The 19,521-nt window shown below is 33.8% G+C and overlaps 1 long non-coding RNA gene and 1 other non-coding gene across 2 annotated transcripts; both read right to left on the reverse strand.

Annotated features, from left to right (window-relative positions):
- Nucleotides 1–1,410: 1,410 nt before the first annotated feature.
- Nucleotides 1,411–6,439, reverse strand: LOC114459513 (uncharacterized). The gene is made up of 3 exons (XR_003673382.1): nt 5,802–6,439; nt 2,732–2,950; nt 1,411–1,457 (listed from the first exon to the last, which is right to left on the reverse strand). It is a non-coding gene; the product is annotated as an uncharacterized LOC114459513 (long non-coding RNA).
- A 12,756-nt stretch (nt 6,440–19,195) lies between these two features.
- Nucleotides 19,196–19,269, reverse strand: trnai-aau (transfer RNA isoleucine (anticodon AAU)). Its single transcript has one exon. It is a non-coding gene; the product is annotated as a tRNA-Ile (tRNA).
- Nucleotides 19,270–19,521: the final 252 nt, after the last annotated feature.

The raw sequence follows: 19,521 nt of genomic DNA on the forward strand, positions 1-19,521 counted from the left end.
TCAGTAAAATATAGACTGTCAAATTCCAACAGTAAAGGAGCATAAATCCCAAAATTTCATTTTACTGTATTAAATACATCAAATAACAGTTAATTGTGAGACTGGACAAAACTTTATTTTTACAGTAATGAAATGTTGAAATGATAAAGATTTTCTGTAGAAACAAATAAATATAATGACATTTTAGAAGTAAATTTTGTAATTGAAAAAATGTCTGACAACCATAGATTTACAGTATTGTAAACCCTACGATGGACTGGTGCCCTGTCCAGGGTGTACCCCCCACCCAGCGCCCAATGAGAGCCGGGATTAGCACCGGCAGACCCCCGCGACCCTGACAAACAGGAATAAGTGGGTCTGAAAATGTATGGATGGATGTTTGGGCAAAACTACATCCTACGGGGTTGTGCACATATCAATAAATATATTTATTTATTTTTAATTCAGAAACTGATACACTGCAGACCTAACTATGACGTGGTTTTGAAAAGGCTTTGACCTTTTGAATGAATTGAATGAATTAGATATGTGTTGTACAACAACAATGAATTATTTAAAGAATAAGTTGAAGACATGTATGTTTATGATATGACTTAGCGTTACAGCTAATGATTTTGATTTAAAAGTGCACTTTATATTTAACTGTGAATGTATATAATGAAGCTTCAAATTGATTACCATTGATATGGATTTTTCTGCTGTGATTTATTTCAAGTATTTATAACTGTTCATTTATTTAACAATGATCAATTATATCTAAGGGTGCTAAGGTTAATTTATTTTCTTCTTTAAAAGGTGCTAATTTTATTAGCTTTTTGACTAAATGTTGTTGGCCTTGTTTTATAGGTCAGGTTTTTTTTTGTTAGTTCTGGATCACCTACCACTCTCAACCACTAGATGGCGAGCCACCACCCAACCACCGCTGCATCGCAGTAGGAATATCTGATCTTTTTGTTTCCTCGGACACACGGACCTTATATCTGGATTAAACCCTGGGGATTTTTTGTTTGTTTGCTTTTCTTTTTTTTTCCGACGCGAAAGAACTTTGTGGAACCCTTCACATGTCAACTCTGTGAAAGCAAACAAACTGAACTGAGACACACTAAAGGAAACTAACTATGACTGTTGAATTCTGAAATAAGAAATGATTTCCTTTGTGTTTTGTGATTGTATTTTTGTTATTGTTGTTTATTGTCTATATCTAATTATTAATAGCAACTAAATAATATATATAAAATATATACTGACTCCAAATATCTTAAATATATACACTTACCCAAAATTATTTTGTCTGTCAATTATTCACACACTTTGGTTCAACAGGCGGACCTATTTCTGTTTACCTTTATTTGTAGTCAGTTCCTGAGCCCCTAGTGTGTTACATAGGGGAGGGGTGGGGGCTTGTATGTTGGGGGGATCTTGGTGGAGCTGTTTCCTTACTTGCTGTGGGGACTTTACTAAGATTAAAGTGCAAATCCGTACGCACGCACGCACGCACCCACGCACCCACACACACACACACACACACACACACACACACACACACACAAAATATATTTTAATGAACTACATATGTATTAGACATAGTAATTGTAATTGACATAAAACTGGGGAACCATGTTAGAGTTCTAAGTCAATTATTAGAACTCATTTACAATTCAATTAAGATCACAACGGCCACAGAATTTAGCATTTACGATTATGTCATAATTGTAATTAATTATCAATAATGCATACTTATCAATTATGCAAATACAATTATAATTGAGCCCAACCCTGTAGAGAATATTACTGTTGCATGCCTAGTATTAAAACACAGGCATAAAAGACAAGGGACATAAACAAATTATTAATTTAAAAAGTTAAAACGATGACTCATTAATTCAGATTAAATGTAATGCATCACATCATAGCTGATCAATCAGATTAAATGTAATGCATCACATCATAGCCGATCAATCAGATTAAACGTAATGCATCACATCATAGCCGATCAATCAGATTAAATGTAATGCATCACATCAAAGCCGATCAATCAGATTAAATGTAATGCATCACATCATAGCTGATCAATCAGATTAAACGTAATGCATCACATCATAGCCGATCAATCAGATTAAATGTAATGCATCACATCATAGCTGATCAATCAGATTAAATGTAATACATCACATCATAGCAGATCAATCAGATTAAATGTAATGCATCACATCATAGCCGATCAATCAGATTAAATGTAATGCATCACATCATAGCCGATCAATCAGATTAAATGTAATGCATCACATCAAAGCAGATCAATCAGATTAAACGTAATGTACGGCACCAAAACAGCATTGAATGGAGGTTATTTTTCTCAGTTTAGATTTCATAAATGTATCTAATACTATATAACCTGAGAATTTATTGATTTTGATTTGAATTAATTAATGTTGTTTTATTTTATTAATAATTGTACATTCTTACAAGCTTTTATACAGATGCCTTTGTGGAAAATAAATAAAGTTGTAATTGTGGTAGATTTGGTCTCTTCCTTTTTAAGTTTCTACATGAGATGTTTATGTATGCAAGGGACCCGTACCAAGATTTATTACCAAAAATAAACATTGTACTTGAGTACAATTTAAATCAAGTAACATTAACTTCTTCTACTTTAGTAAATATATCAGCACTCTTTATACCTCAGTGTTTCACTTATAGTGACCCGTGTAGTAGTGAGTAACGTACTTACTGTAAATAATCAGGCTGACAGACGAGTGATGAGAGATTCATGGAAAACAGAAAAAAAAGAAACAGGAGGAAAAATTAGTGAAAAGAGCTTTTGTGAATTTTTTTTTAAATGATCAAGATACTTGGAAATCTGACAGGAACATCCATCTTATGGCGACTCCTGCTGCACGCTCTGACTCTGTACCCATCACGGTTATTTTCATCAGTCTGTTGATCGTATCTATAGCAACCAGGGGTGGAAAGAGAACAGAAAAAGTCTACTTAAGTAGAAGTACTGTTACTTTGATGACATTTTACTTAAGTCAAAGTAAAGTTACTAATCAAGTAAAAGTAAAAAGTTGATCATTTAAAATGTACTCAGAGTAAAAGTTCTCTCCCATGCAATAAAAAAGTACAAAAATGTGTATAAAGATCAAACTAGGTTCTTTTTTATTATTATTATTATTAGAGAACACCATTTCAAAATAATGTGCATGAGAACAAGACATGGTGTGGCTAACCTGGATAAATAAAACAATTCAATGAGGTAAGTGTTTGTGTCAATACATCCAATGTGTCAGAGCATCCAATAAAACATTTTCTAGTAAGAAAACTATTCCTATCTTTAGGAATCTCTGAAAGCAAGAAATGCTGACAGTATGTTATATAAAGTCTATAAAACATTCTAGGTGGAATGTCAAAAACTTAGTTTGTATTTATGCATTTAAAACAAACTGTCTAATGAACAGATTACATTGATTATGCATAAACATCAAAGAAAACATAAATAAAATGCTTAATGAAATGATGAGGTAATAGTGCTTGTGTCAGTGCAGACATTTACAGTAACAGAACCAAGCTCAGGGTAAGTGTTTCACCACTTCAACAAAGTGGATGAAAGACGTACGACCCCTTATTCTAACGTAATATCTGAAAGCTATGATTTACACAGATGGCAGTAGAACCCATCTGGTGACTCTCCCACGATGGAACCTGGAAGTAGAACCCGTCTTGTGCCTCGTGCTGGTGTCCATGGACAGTCACATACTGACCAACTTGTAAATAAAAATAAAAAATGATTGTATTTCATATTTCTGACCACCATCTCTGTCTTTTAATGTAGAAAATTAAGTGATGGACATTTTCTGATATCAGCAAAAGCTAATGTTATCTCCCAAGAACAGCATGCTTTTATATCTGCAAACAAAATAGAATTTTGTTAATCTTACATTTCATCTTTTTAATCCCAGTTTGAAACCTAGATTAAGGAGTTTAGCCAACAAACAGTATTTCCTGTTTTTATTTTCTCTAGAGTAAAAATCAGAAATGTTAAGTTTTGTTTAACAATCTTTAATATCACTTGTTTAGTTTCATGTTAATGTTTTTATGTATTTACAATAAAGGTTTTATTTTAAACTTTAATGCTTATTTTGAGCTAAATAATTCAACTATTTTGTAAAGTCAAAATGTTTCTTTTCCTTCAATATTGTGAGTTCATCTTTTTATTCCTACTGTTGACTTTATGTGGAGAACGATTAAAAACTCAGACTTTCTCAAATTCAGCCAAACATTGCAGAGTTCTGTTCATCCTCTCAACCTCATCCATCTTATTTAAGTTGTAGTGAGTTGTATTTCACAGTTTCAGGCTGATCAATATGTTGTATTACTGCAATATGTTCAATCAAGACTTAGACTTTCTTTATTGTCATTCAAACTTAAACTTTACAGTACAGATAACAAAATGTGGTTGCATTGGCTCGTATTGCAGGATAAAAAAACAGCAGCAACATAACAACAAATATACATAACAAATGTTTGGTCGACTTATTTTTCTAAAACAAAGAGGAAATAGATTTATTACTAAAAATGCCAGTAGGCTAAATGATTAGATAAATCAAACAAGTGATAATTCTGAATAAGATGTTTTCTTATGTGCTAACAAATTATTGTTATTTTTTTCCATTATATATTATTCCTCAACAGGTCAAATTCAGTGAAAAATTCCCTTGTAGGGCTAAACTGTATATGACATTACATTATGATGTTTTTTAAGTGTGGAGGAGTAGGGGGTGCATGGCTTTAGGTTCACAGTCTGAAGGTGTTTTCAACTGTGAAAAGTTTGGAAACCACTGTCCTATGGAATATTTTGGATTTTCATGCCCAGGGTTGCGAGTTCGAGTCCCCGTGAGCAGATTTTCTGTGTTTATTTTTTGCTCAACAGTTTTTTCATTTGAAAAAGCCTTTACACAGGCCATTTTTATGAATTCACTTAGTTGATACAGTTTCATTTGGTTGTTGTAATGTAACTAGGGTATTCACTTACAAAGGTCCACAACTGTAACTGTAAAAGTGAAACTTACTGAAAAAAAACTACAAACAAGTTGTCATCAGTCTAAAAAACAAAGAGCTACAGGTAGATGTGAAACTAAATAAAATAAACTCAAACCCTGTAGCAGTCATGTGACAAATCAATCAACAATTCTTGCTGAGAAAGATTATTATTATTCTGGATCAAGTGGAAACAGAAAATATAAAAAAAAATAGTTATATTTTTATTTGTTTATAATGTAGGGAAGATATTTTATACATAAATGTAACTGAAGTCTAAAGCCACAAAAATGGCACCACTTTAAAAAGAAAATAGACTAATAAAAGACCTCTTTACATGGAGTATAAGACAAAAGAACAATGGAAATGTAGCGCTCTTGCTCCCTCTAATTCTTTGAGCAAGGCTCTGGGACTCTTTAATAAATAGTATTGAATTTTTAATTAGCCTATCCCAACCGCAGATTTATTAAGATAAAATAGAAACAGGAAAAACACATGCCCATTAAATATTTCACCACATATAATAAATACCAAAAGTAGGGATTAATAATGCTTTATATCAAAGTTATTATTTTCTTTTTGAATTAACCAAACATAAAAAAATCACTGTTTAGACAATCAAAGATTTAGGTACGGTAAAAATAAAACACTCACAAAATGTGGACCCACTGTAATAAAATAAAACAAAATAAACCCTGAAAAAGCCAGCATATAAAAATAAAACAAGTTCAGGCCTGTATTTCAGGGTGTTCTCCTCCCCTCACTTCCACACTGATGGAAAATGGCGGATCTCCGTGGTGCATTCAAGGTCCAAACTCTCCACGTGGTGTTAGCTCCTCCAACGGTGAAAATCCTCTCTCCGACAGCAGCAGTCCACTTCACACCACACCAGCCTAGTTTCTCCTCTCGTTTCCCGAGCAGGACAGGTGGATGGCTGATTGACGCCGTAGCACTGAATCACTCTGCTGGACAAGCTAAGCTAAATGCTAACAGGCTAATGTTCATCCGTGGGTCTGACGTACAACTCTCACACAGAGTCCGCTCAGTAGACTGTGTCGGGTTGACAATCTCACGTCCTCTTCTGTGTGTCTGGTCCTCTAAAACATGAACTCTGAACATGGACTTCCTTTTTTCTTTTCTCTCTCAACTTTATCTGCTCTGTCTCCTTTTCTTTCTCTTCTTTCTCCATTGCTCTTCTTCTCTCTACACCTTCCGTGGCTCTTCATTTCCTCCACAGCACCTCCTCTGGTCACTTTTGGTCACTACACATATACTCTTCAAACCAAACAAAACATATTCTTCGCCTTATACAATTGGTTTAGTTTACATACAAAAATAAACATTCCTTTTCAAGTAACAGAAAAATACACATGTTTTCAAATGTTCAGAGATTAATAAAACAAATAACCTCCTTAATCAGTGAACATCTTCTAACATTTATTAACACCCAAGCTTTTTTTTTTACTGGGCTACAGAAACTTTGGACAGTTTAGAATCCTTAAATCTGTTAAAGTAAAAGTACCACAAGTATTAAAAAAAACTGTGATAGCAAATAAAATGATCTTTAAACTTTTGTTCCTAATGTATGTAATTGTGATCCGTCTATGTACAACAATGATAATACCTAATGCATTAATCTGACAAACTATAGTTATTAATCATGTTCCAAATGATATGAACCCAGAAAAGGTAGTGTCATCATCTCCTCCAACCAAACCTTATCCCCCAAAATAATACTCATATAAAGTACATATTGAAAATACTAGTTAATTACAGTGTTTAAGTGGATTAAATTAAAGCAGAATTAAGTGTTTACAAGATAGAGGAATTATTTAATTCAGAAATGAAATTGGAATAAACCAGCCACCTAATTCAGATTTAAGTTTAATTTGGAATTCAGTTTGCATTAGGAATTAAATGTTTACAAGGTGAGTTTAAAGATGATTTAACTTTTATTCTGAATTAAAGAGGAATTAAAGCTCAAATGTAAACGTGGCCAGTAAAAAAAAAAAAAAAAAAAAACTAAGCTGATTGAATAAATAAAAGTACTGAGTAATAAGGACATCAGTGGAAATGTAAAATTATCCCCTAAAAATAATACTCAAGTAAAATGTCAGTACATTAACTAAATTTGTTCACACTGTACGTATACATGTACAACATAGGAAACAGTTTGTTGACATTACTTGAAAGTGAACGGTTGCCGTGGCAGCAAGATGAAAGAGACTCAAACATAACTAAATCTTCAGTTGCTTCTCACGACAAGTGGTTCAGTAGTAAAATATCTCTGAGTGTCTTTGGATCAAAAAGTAAAACAAACATTTTTGTGAAGTTTGAAAGGTTAAATAGTAAAGACCTGAGTGAGGAATGGCTGCTACAGGTAAGACACAATTTACAGACATAATATGAGGATTCATTTTAATCTGCTAGGATGAAAGAACACTGTAGTCATTGAAGGAATCACTAGATTTTATTAATGAAGTACAGATTATCATTAGAAAATATGTTTACTCTGGTTTTATTTATTAAAAACATTTGTCCTTGAAAAATAAGTTCAATATTATATATATATATATATATATTTAAATATGTTCATTTTAACATTGAACATTTAGTCTGAATTGGATAATTTGTGTGTGTGTGTGTGTGTGTGTGTGTGTGTGTGTGTGTGTGTGTGTGTGTGTGTGTGTGTGTGTGTGTGTGTGTGTGTGTAACCCAAATTTAGGTGCTGAGCCAGTGTGACAAAACAATGTTTATTTAAAGGGCACATGTTAGGCTAAATTAACTTTTCTGTTCTTTAAACATGATAAAGTGTTATTAGGGCTTCATACACATGTCCTAAATATAGTTTTTAATTAATTCCCTCAATCGTTAGTTAGAGGGTGATTTGCTCCTTTCTTACTACAGGGTGAGCCCAAACACCTCGCTACATTTTGATGACGCGTTCCCACTTTGATGACAAATTTGACTTGGCACTGAGCTGGAGAAGCCACGCCTCCAGGAAGCTCTCTCCCATGATTGACATGTAAACAGACACGTGTTTATGAAGCAGCATGAGCTCGGCTACGGATTTCAATATGTATTTCAATAAATTAACGGCCATTTTGAGAAAAATGGCCATAACGACCACTAGGGGAGGTTGCTGAGGTGGATCCACATCCTAAAATAATCAGTAGTGTTCATGACATCTATGTGCCAAGTTTCATGCTTTTAACCCAAAGTGCACGATTCTACCAACAATTCTTCCTTAACCGCCCACTACTGGTACTGATCCAGGATCTGTGGTGGAGAACATGACCTGACTTTAATCAATAAGTTCAGGGATATTTGGTTTTCTGTTGTATTCACACAAATGATTTTTTTTTTTTTTTTTTTTTAAATTTCATTCATTTAGAAATATATTACAAATACATTTAAACAAAAAACATTTTTTTATTATATATGTCATATAAAGACGTATGAGAGCAGCATTAATATCAACATATTTCCCCTCAAGGATCAATAGTTTACTGAATCTGATCAGGTTTATTGATTAAGTTTGATCAACTTCATTTAAATTAAACTAATTTAAATGATCCTGATGACATCATTCCAGACTATAATGATTAAACAAAAACAAATGCATCAGTTATTTCACCACTAGAGGGCAGAATATTGTACAGTATTAGAAGCTATCAAGTTATCATGAACCTATGATGTTTCAGACTCTACAATCCCTGTCATCGTTGGTCTCGTCCACAACAACAGAACAACTGCAGCTCTTCACCAGAAATGGCCGTAGCTTCACAGACACATAAACGTTACGTGGGAACTGGTCTGCTCAGTATTTTGGTAGTTTAGACGTGTTTCAGGTGGACGCTTCAACATGTTGTTTAGCTCAGGACCAGGAGGGGTGCTGGGGTGCACCAAATGAACGGTCCCCTTTAACATTTCCCTTTACCTCACGATGACAGCGTTTCATTCACATTATGTCACTTTCTGCATTTAACAGTGGATTTTATTTTTATTGGTAGATTCTGTCATTCTGTCTATGATTCTATTAACACAGATATTATAGGACCATAATTAGCCAATCATGAGCTCATTACAAGTTGTTCATTAATCCTGTAAGAACAAAGTCAAACCTCAAAGTCAAACTGTTTCCTCTGAAGACCTTCATTTACAAATCAATGGGAATTTAAATTCTTCAGCCACAAAATCTAAATATTTTCCTCCACATCATGTGATCTCTGAACAAACTGATCATTTTAGTCAATTTCAAAGTGATAACACTGCAAAGGATGAATGAATATTTCTAGATCCTTCACGTTCATTCTGTCTCTTCTATCCTTCAGGTGGAGCTGATTCTATGCTGATGTTACAGGTGAATGGAGGATTGTGGAACCACTCAGCCGTGACAGCAAATATGGTGAGAAATTAGTGGATTGAAGTCTAGCTTCTCCTCATATTTTCTCCTCATTATTTAATAAAATGTAAATAATCTTCATTTGATAAGAGACAAGTACTAATGTCCATCCTGCCACTGAGCTGTGGAGGCAGTGATGCTTTGGTCAATGTTCTGCTGGTAAACTTTGGTTCCTGACGTCCATGTGGATGTTCTATTGATGTTGATCTCCTACTGAAGCCTAATGCTATGTCTGATCCATCTTTAACAGCCACTGTTCTTTCTAGGAACACATTTAGAAACAAATGTTTGTTTGGTTCCTTCTCTGTGTTTAATCTCTAACTGTTCTACAGGACTCTGGAAGCCAGAACAAAGTGAAACCTCAACGCTCTCAGGACCATGAAGCTCAGCCACAACAAAGAAACAAATATAAGAGAAAAACTTCAGAGCAAAGAGTTCAACAGCAGAGCCAAGCTGGAGTTAAAGCTAAACATACATGTGACCAGTGTGGGAAGGCCTTTACCAAGAAATCAAACCTCACTGTACATCAAAGAATCCATTCTGGAGAAAAACACTTCATCTGTGACGAGTGTGGAAAAGCTTTTGCTCAGAAACAGCACCTGAAACAACATCAGCTTGTTCACAATGGAGAGAAACCTCACATGTGTGATGAATGTGGAAAGACTTTTAGTCAATCTGGACACCTCAGTCAACATCTCCTCATTCATCGTGGAATCAAAGCTCACAGATGTGAACAGTGTGGAAAGGCTTTTACACAAAGATCACATTTAACGCTGCACATGCAGACTCACTCCAGAGCAGAGTTGTATCACTGTGACCACTGTGGGAAAATATATAAACACAAACAAACGCTCACTGAACACCTGAGATCTCACACTGGACATGAAGTGTGTCCCTGTGACCAGTGTGACAAAGTTTTTACAACATATCAACAGTTAAAACGTCACCAAACCAGCCACTCATCAGAAAGACCTCATAAATGTGACACATGTGGAAAAACCTATAAGAGCAAATCTCACCTTAATCACCACCAACAAGTTCATGAGAAGATGTTTGTCTCCATCCACACATCTCTGTGTGGATGGAGACATGGAGCAGGAATCATCTTCAGATCCCAGCGACACACGGATGGTGACGACACCTTCTGGTTCCAGTGTTGGACTGAAGAACCCAGAGATCAGGCTGCACAGGATTCCAACATAAACCTGCTGTCAGCTGGAAAATGGACACCAACAGTTCAGGAAGTTGTTATTGTTGAATAATGTTTAGTTGTATTTTGTATTGTGTCCATAGTTTAATGTTTGATTTATGTTGCTGCTGCCTGTTGGCATGTTAGACTGTTTAATGTTCAGTGTTTTAAAATAAATAAATGTGACACATTGATTCCAGTGCTCATTGTTTATTTACTCTGTGATTTTCTTCCTTTGATCATCACAATTATCAGGCAATTTAAAACGTATGTATTTAATCAAAATCATAAAAATGAGACAATATTACTATCAATATTATATTACTATACATTCATTAACAGTAGCAATGGTCTGATAACAGGATGCTAAAAATTGATTATTTGTTACTGTAATGTAGGAAAAGGGGTGGGACTAATAAGTTCTACTTCCACCCACTCCCTTTAGAACACAAAAAGTATGTGTATGCAATAATATATGTAATGGTTTTTTTCTGAAGGGAAGCTTTAGTTTATTGTAATATTATTTATTGTATTATTGCTTATTTTTTGTGTTTACTTTGTACAGGAGGAATAGTTCATTCAACTGTAAGTTTTAGAATTAAAATGCATTTACAGGAAGAGAGAGAGTGATTTTAGTCTTAGATTATCACAAAGGTCAGAGGTCATGATAACCACAAAGAACACAAACATCTTTTAGAAAGAAAAACACAGTAAAAAGGTTTTTCTAATAGATTATAAACAGTTCTTAGAATGTTCTGTAAGAAGATGATTTGACGATTAGAAGAAGAAGAATTCTCTTCAGAATCCACCAACATGTAGGAAAAGCTTGTCCATCAGGAAGAACAGTTTCACTGTGTTGACCAGCGTTCCTGGTTTACTCCTTCAAAGTAACTAAATACTCTTGTTCTGTTGAGCAGCTACACTCACCTACTTCATCAACTCCCAATCCTCTCAGTGAGAGGGGAATTAGCTCAAATGGTAGAGCGCTAGCTGCTCAAAGGCAGGGGACAATTTTTACACTCCCTCACACAAAGGAAAAGATGCAAAAAGCAATAGTGAAATATCATAGACAGTGTCACCTGTACCTCTATATAGATATTTCTGGTGTATTTTAACTGAGTCACCAGACGTGCTCCTTGCTGTGAGCTGGACTTAAACCCACAACCTGCTGCCAACACAAAGCCTGGGTCACACACTCACACAGCAGGATAATAATAAGATTATTGTACCTGTGTAAGTGAGAGGTTCCCACATCCTCCAACTGTGTTTTTCTCACTGTAACATATCAGGAAAATGTGTTTTTAATTTACATTATCAACTACATTATAATTGTTATGTATTTGTTTAAGATGTGCTCTTGTATTAATATGTACTTTAAGATTAAAAGTGACAGTTAATGTAGTCTACCATCAAATATCTTTATTTGCTCTTGTTTGCAAACTGGACATTTCAAAAGGGCAGAAAAAAATACAAATAAAATAATAACAGAAGATACTTATGTAAGTACTTTTTGAAAATAAAAACCAGTAATATTTATTGAATTATGTCAATCAAAGTGTAATAAATGCAGCTTTTTAAAAAAGGAAAATAATTCACTATATTGATAAGAATTACATTTTTTCATATATTTTATTGTGTAATATCCCTTCATGCACCATTATCTTCCCTCTTTCTCACTGTACTGTGTACAGGACCATGTGTGTGTAAATATCTCCTATTGTTTATTACCCTGTTTATTTATCTACTGCTGCTGAAACACTGTAAATTTACTCTTTGTGGGACAAATAAAGGTTTTATTGTTGTATCCTAAATGTAACGCTTAATGATAAATTAAAAATAAACAGGTACACATACAGTCATTTACTTGGGCAAACAATGCAAAACAAATCCTCTAAACTATTTACACATCTTAACTACAACTGTTAGTGTATAGAGGTACTGTTACTTTAACAGATGTCTTCATGTGTTAAACTTAAAATACACTGGTGCGTCTGTGTGTGTATTTGTGTCCGTCTTTTCTAGCAGCATTTAAAGAAAAAACAGGGTCAATATAAAATATAAATACAAAAAATTAGAGAGAATATTGAATTTTTTTTTTTTTTCAAAACTCTGTTAATTGAGTGCCAAAAATTTGTAATCAAGAGTTTTCCACAATTGGTTCAGTAATTATGTACAAAAACCCAGCAGGATCAGGGTTAAAGCAAAACAAAAGAAAACTGACAACAATAACAGTATCAAAGATAGTAATAGTAGGAATAATAGCAAAAATAGTGTTAAACAGAAAATCAAGAGAATATACAAACATTTACAAAATTGGTTGAACAGGCTCACACCTGTTTCTCTGTGGAGTCTTCATCACATGATGCTAACTCATGGTTCTGTGTTAGCACGTCTCCTGGGTCGGTGGTTGGTGGGGTTTGGTCCTGACCTGGGACCTTTGAGTTGTCCTTCTCTGTGTCTGCTTCCTCCGCTTTTCATCATTTCTTTAATTCTGCTGTAACTGCATTATTATGTCTGATTACTTCATCAAAAACTAGTGTAAATTTGACCAAATAATCAGTCATTGATGAGTCTGACAAAGTCAGAGAGGAAATGTTTGGTTTCCACATCTGTATCTTCAGTTGCCATTTACATGATCAATATAAATCAACTCAATTTAAATCAAACATTATTATATATGTATAAAGTACTGTCACTGTGTTTTATGGCACTTAACGTATTTGTGTATTATGTACATCATATTAAGAATTGTATTCTTTTAATTAAATTGGGAAAACTGTAATGCAAACTTTTGACCAATGCCCTCCCTGCCCCCTCGCAAACTACACACATGGGTGGGGGGTAGAGCAGCAACGCCATATCGATAATAGTGAGCCTCTGAGTTTGTGTCAGATTTAGCAGCAAAGAATTCTTTACAAACCACATGATTCTGGTCTAGTTTACCATCTTCCTACGTCTGATTTACGTGTTGTTGTAACTTTGTAGCAGTACCAACATGCTTCCTGGATTCAGTCTGTGTTCAAAACAAAACTCGAAGCATTGATGATGCATTCAATGTGCCTCAGAAAAACTGGATAGAATGAAATACATCATAAAAAACTGGCCTGCGACCCTGAAAACAGGAACAAGCGGATCAGAAAATAGATGGATGGATGGATGGATGGATGAGAAAGTGGATGCAACCATGGATTTTACCGATGCAGGCACGCAGTGACCGATGCATCTCGATTTCACCCGTAGATTGTACCGATGTCACTGAATGAATCCATACACTTGCATCGCACATGTTTATATCTAGATACCGATTCGTATCGATTAATCTCCACATGCTTAGTGTGTACGTATGTAATATTGTCTCTAAAAACAGTTGACTACTCTGCATTCATTAAATCTCTCTTTTACAGATATCGATAATATTCATTTCACCTACATTTACCTTAATCTTGGTGCTGCTACTACCTGTTCAGCTGCGCAGATAACATAGCAATGAGTGTTTGTGATCCAAGTAAAGACAGACTTTTTTGAATAGAAGATTCTTTAATCAAACTTAACTTTCAGGAACATTTTAATGTAAACAAAGGAAGCCACTATCCTTTATCCATGACATCACCCTGACCTCCTCTTTTACCTTTAGAACCTTCACCTTCATAGGCTGCAGGCCGTTGAAGGGGCCAGAGCATCTCTATGGATCAAATTCTGCAATGTCATTCTAAAGTGAAAAAAAGAGGTAGTTTAAGTTGTAAAAGTTACAAGGTCATGATTAACCAATTACAGTCATTAAATAAAGTCACATCAATAAACTGACAGATCAGTGACTGGTTCACATTTTATATCACACATTTATGGAGACTTATTTTTCTAAAATGAGTGTTTTGATCATGTTTGTTTTACAAATACAGAATAGCCAGTATCAGTGCACAAAGTGAAAGTAGAGAATACTGACATCATGTGTTAGACGTTTTTATTTGAAAGAAAAAAAATTGTGCAAAATAGATAAAAAATAAATTAATCAATTATATTTTTAAAAATATATTATTTAATTATTTTAAAATTTCATTTTATAATTAAAAAATATAATTAATTTATTTTTAAAATATGTATTTTTATTTAAAAACAGTTTTTAAACAGTTTAGAATATAAGACATCCAATTTTTAATTTTATTTTATTATCACCAGACATTTCAGGTGACTCCATTTTATTTCCAGGCGAACCTACACAGGGTGACGACCCCAGCATTGAAAAACCCTGATTTATCCCATTCCGGAGGAGCAGTGGGCTGCCAAGGAATGAAATTATTATTATTATTATTATTATTATTATTATTATTATTATTATTATTATTATTAATAATATTTTTTTATTTATTTTATAACTTATTTTAATTTTAAAATAGATGTACAGATTTTTTTTTGTTTTTATGAAAAAATAAATTCAATGTAATCAAATTGAAAAACATAATGTTCATCAGTTTTTTTAAAAACATATTTTAATTTATTATCACTAGACATTTCAGGCGACTCCATTTTATTTCCAGGCAACCCCACATGGGGTCACGACCCCAGTGTTGAAAAACCCTGATTTAACCACCACAGAGGAGCAGTGGGCTGCTAAGGTGTAAAATTGTTGTTGTTTTTTGTCTTTTTATTGTGGCCACCCTGAGGCCACCCTGAGGCACACCTGTGCAATAATCATGCTGTCTAATCAGCATGTTGATATGACACACCTGTGAGGTGGGAGGGGCTATCTCTGCTCACTAACACACATTTACACACATTTGTAACAATATCTGAGAGAAACAGATCTTTAATGTTTATAGAAAATGTTTTAGATCTTTGAGTTCAGCTCATGAAAAAAGTGTTTATATTGTTGTTCAGTGTGTGTGTATATATATATATATATATGTATATATTGTTGGTGGTTGATGGTCACAATTATGCAATAAAATAAATTCATTTATTTAATTACAATAACAAAACATGTGTTGCTGTCTATAAAATATTGCACTTACTGTAGTGTTGACCTTTGACAGCATGTACAGACATAGTGAAAAAAAATAGTATTGTTATGTTTAATCTGGAAGTTTTGTATCTTTTCACATAATGTGAATATCAATAGTAAAACATTTTAGTCATAAGTATTTAAATTAAAAAATAATTTTTGATGAGCCAACCCATCAATATCTATCTATCTTTAATCTGTATCTTGCTTTTGTGCAATGCTTTAATCTAATGTTATTAATAATTTGTATTTTGAACCTGTTACTAAGATATTTAAATTGGCTTTTATTTACTTGTTTGTGTTCTTTTATATGTGTATGTGAAACACTTTTATCAAAATTAAAATCAAATATAAAAAAAAGTCATTTTACTCATGTTTTCTAATTATGTAAAGTATCTTTGTGGGTATAGTATAGACCATTATGTAAGTGTTAGAAATTATTCTGATAATAATAATATAACAAAAATGTAAATATCAATTGCTTGATATAAAAAACACCATATAAGGGGGGCCAAAAGATAATCTGTCCTAGAGCAGCAAAGAGGCTAGTGTTGTCATTGTGTTAGTGGCTAGTGGTATTATAACATGTAAAATAAATATATTTACTGTCCTCAAAATAGATGTAAATGTTTTAGCAAAAGTGTGAAATGGTAGAAGTTCTAACATCCATTGTTCCTCACACCAGCCTCACAGTAAATAGTCAGTCACCAGATTATCTGGATACTATTTGGACTGTAACACTGTTAAGATCACCTACACCATAAAACAATGAACTTTAAACGTGAGCAGCTTTATACGAGCTAAAACATCCACAGACTGAATGAAAACAGGAGCAGAAAACTGCTGAAATAAATCCTAAACAGTCCTATTGTGTGAGGAGACCTGGTCCAGGACCTGTGGAGGAAAACCACTGCACCAGTGGACTTCAGTTCTCCCTCTAATTTACTGTAAATATCCAAATATCTCACAAACAGAACAAGATTTATTTGGTTTTTCTGTATTTATGTTTTGGTTTTAAATCAGTAAAACAAAATAACCACTGTTTATTTGTTATTATGATTTAGTTTTAAAACGTAATAACCACAGAACGAAGGGTACACAGATAATAACCGTCTTTAGCCTGTTTTTATGAATATTCATAAACTACTATCTAACTGCTCCCTGGGTGTCTGTAGTTAGCAGCCCACTGCTAACCCTCTGGAATAATGGGTCAAAATACAGAGAAGAATTTCACTATGGTGATCAATAAAGTTACATTATTTTATTTATTATTGATCAGTTGATTATCCAGATGTGTCGCTGGTTTGGCTGGTCCTGAGCTCTACGTCTGGTGTCAGCAGTGAAAGTGTGGAGATGTTATCTCTGTGTGGCTACCGTTAGCTGGAGGTTAGCTGTGGGCTACATGGTGCTGTGGTGTGATGGACGTCTGATGGTGGCTCAGAGTGGGAGTTGTTGTGGTAGAATGTTCTCCTGTGCATCAGGACTTAAGGCCTGTCTGAGGGAATGGGTGAGGAAGCTCCATGACTTATTTACCTGTGATGTACCATGGTGATAATTGATAGACAGAAAGACATCATTCCATTATGTTACATGTACCGTAATATGCAATATTACCTTAAGTTGTTTAGATTTAAACTGACTTGTAGAATACTTGTACTCTATTTTCTTCATCAGCACTTTAAACATATTTTATTTTCATTGATTATTGTAGTTTTAAATTATGAATGTCTTTTAAATCCTCTTTTTGTGTATTTCTATAAACATAACTTTGTTTGACTGGTGCTCAGGGAGTATGGAGGACCAAACCTGCCTAACGTATAAATAAATAAATGTATTAATAAATATTGGAATAAATAATTAAAGTAATGAATATATAAATAAAGAGATGATTAAATGCATGAATAAATTAATAAAAACTGGTAAATAAATCTGATATAAACAAATAAATGTCTTAAATTGATTTATACATTTATTTATTTATTCATGTATTTATTTCTACTTTAATTTATTTCTACTTTAATTTTTTTCAACATTTATTTATTTCAACATTTATTTATTTCTACATTTATTTAATTCCACATTTCTGTGTCCGTATGCTAATGAGGTAGGAGGGACTAACCTCAGTCTCATTCAGGATTGGTCAACTGAGCGATCCAATCAGATCCACTTCCTGTTGCAGCAGATGGGCGTGGCTTAGATGAAGAAGTGAAGATGGCTGATTTCAGAGTTTTAGTGAATGACTTACGAGCTTTAGCTGATGAAGTTGAAAACAATTCACCAAATGACGACCTTCACTTTTATCTGGATAGTTTTATTAACAGCTTAGCTCAGCTAAACTCTGATATGGATTTAGAAGTTGACCCAGCAGTGTTTGATGGTCTGGAAGAAATTTCCCACCAGTTGTGCATCTTCTCAGAGACTGAAGAAACAACCTTCAGATGCCCCTCCTACTTTTTACCCCCATATGATTGAGGCTCACCTCCATTCAGAGAACACTGCTCTGGACATCACAGAGATGTTCAGTGTGAGTGAGAGAACAATTAGTGTGAGGATGGTACATTATGAGATAAGGTCATTTTAACCTACTTCTGTCAACATCTGTTTTGTAACTCTTGCTTGTTTGAAAGTAGCAACAGTAGAACTATATTTGTGTGTAAATATTACTCATGTTAATGTGTATTAATAGTAGGCTAGGCTAACGTTGCATTGCTATTCCATTTCAATACTTATATTATGAAGCTATAGACTGGTCATATTATATGGCATATGTTCAGGTTCTAATGTCATGTAGACTACACAACAATTAGGCTACATTAAAACAATCTGGTCTGTTTTAACAGCACATCAGCCCTTGTCCTTAATATCAGCTAATGTATAAAGTCATCTAGTATTGTTTTGTCCTTGTTATCTCTAGCATCTGTCCAGGTTAGCAGTAGTTTTAATTTAGAGTTCAGTAAAACTTACTTTGTCAAAACAAGCACAGTTGTAGCTATAGTGTGCTAATATATGTACATGTTTGATCATTAAAAATAGGCTACATTATTATTAGTCTATGAGTTTTTATTACATACAATGGTTAGATCATTTCACAGACAGTTTTCATTTCATGTCTATTGTGACCTTTCTCATTGTTTTGGATAAACAGAGTCCATGATTTATTCACTACATTGTAAGACAATGATTTGGATGAAAGTATAACCTACATTCTGCAGCTCCATCACAACTGTGGATACAAAATGATGGTTGGACACCTGAATACACAAGGCATACACATACAAAGTAAGTATTATTAGTATTTAACCTAAATTGTTCTGGGATTATTCATCAATAAATTGGTATTTGTCCTACTTGCTGATTTATTAAGATGTCAAAAAGAAGCTTCTTTACTGACAGTCATTCTAGATTTTTGGCTATTTGTGAATTTTCTTCCAGGTTTGGGAATGATTAACAGTTTAGATATTCTTTATCTGTGTTTATTGTATACATATTCATACCTTGTCCTTTCTGACTCATACACTAACATTTACAACACATGAAAGCAGGTTTATGGTCCTTGATTAATATCTGGTCAGTATGGGGTTTGAACCCATGACCTTGGTGTTATTAGCACCACGCTCTGACCAGCTGAGCTAACTGGCCTATGAAGCTGCAAAAATGTGTGAGTTAAAACGATTACGGTTCTAAACACCCAGAAAGTTGGCAGGTGAAAATTCAGCAGTACTCATCCCTTAGCTTAAAGCTGCAGTATGTTTTTTTTTTTTTTTTTTAATGTTATTTGGTCAAAAATCCATAATCATCTTTGAGCATATTGTAATCCAAAGTGTTCTGAGTAGACAGTGAATCTCTTCTCCTTCTCCAGGCTCTGAAAATGAAGTTGATCAATACAGAATG

This window comes from Gouania willdenowi, unplaced genomic scaffold, assembly GCF_900634775.1.
Source record: "Gouania willdenowi unplaced genomic scaffold, fGouWil2.1 scaffold_31_arrow_ctg1, whole genome shotgun sequence".
Taxonomy (NCBI): domain Eukaryota; kingdom Metazoa; phylum Chordata; class Actinopteri; order Blenniiformes; family Gobiesocidae; genus Gouania; species Gouania willdenowi.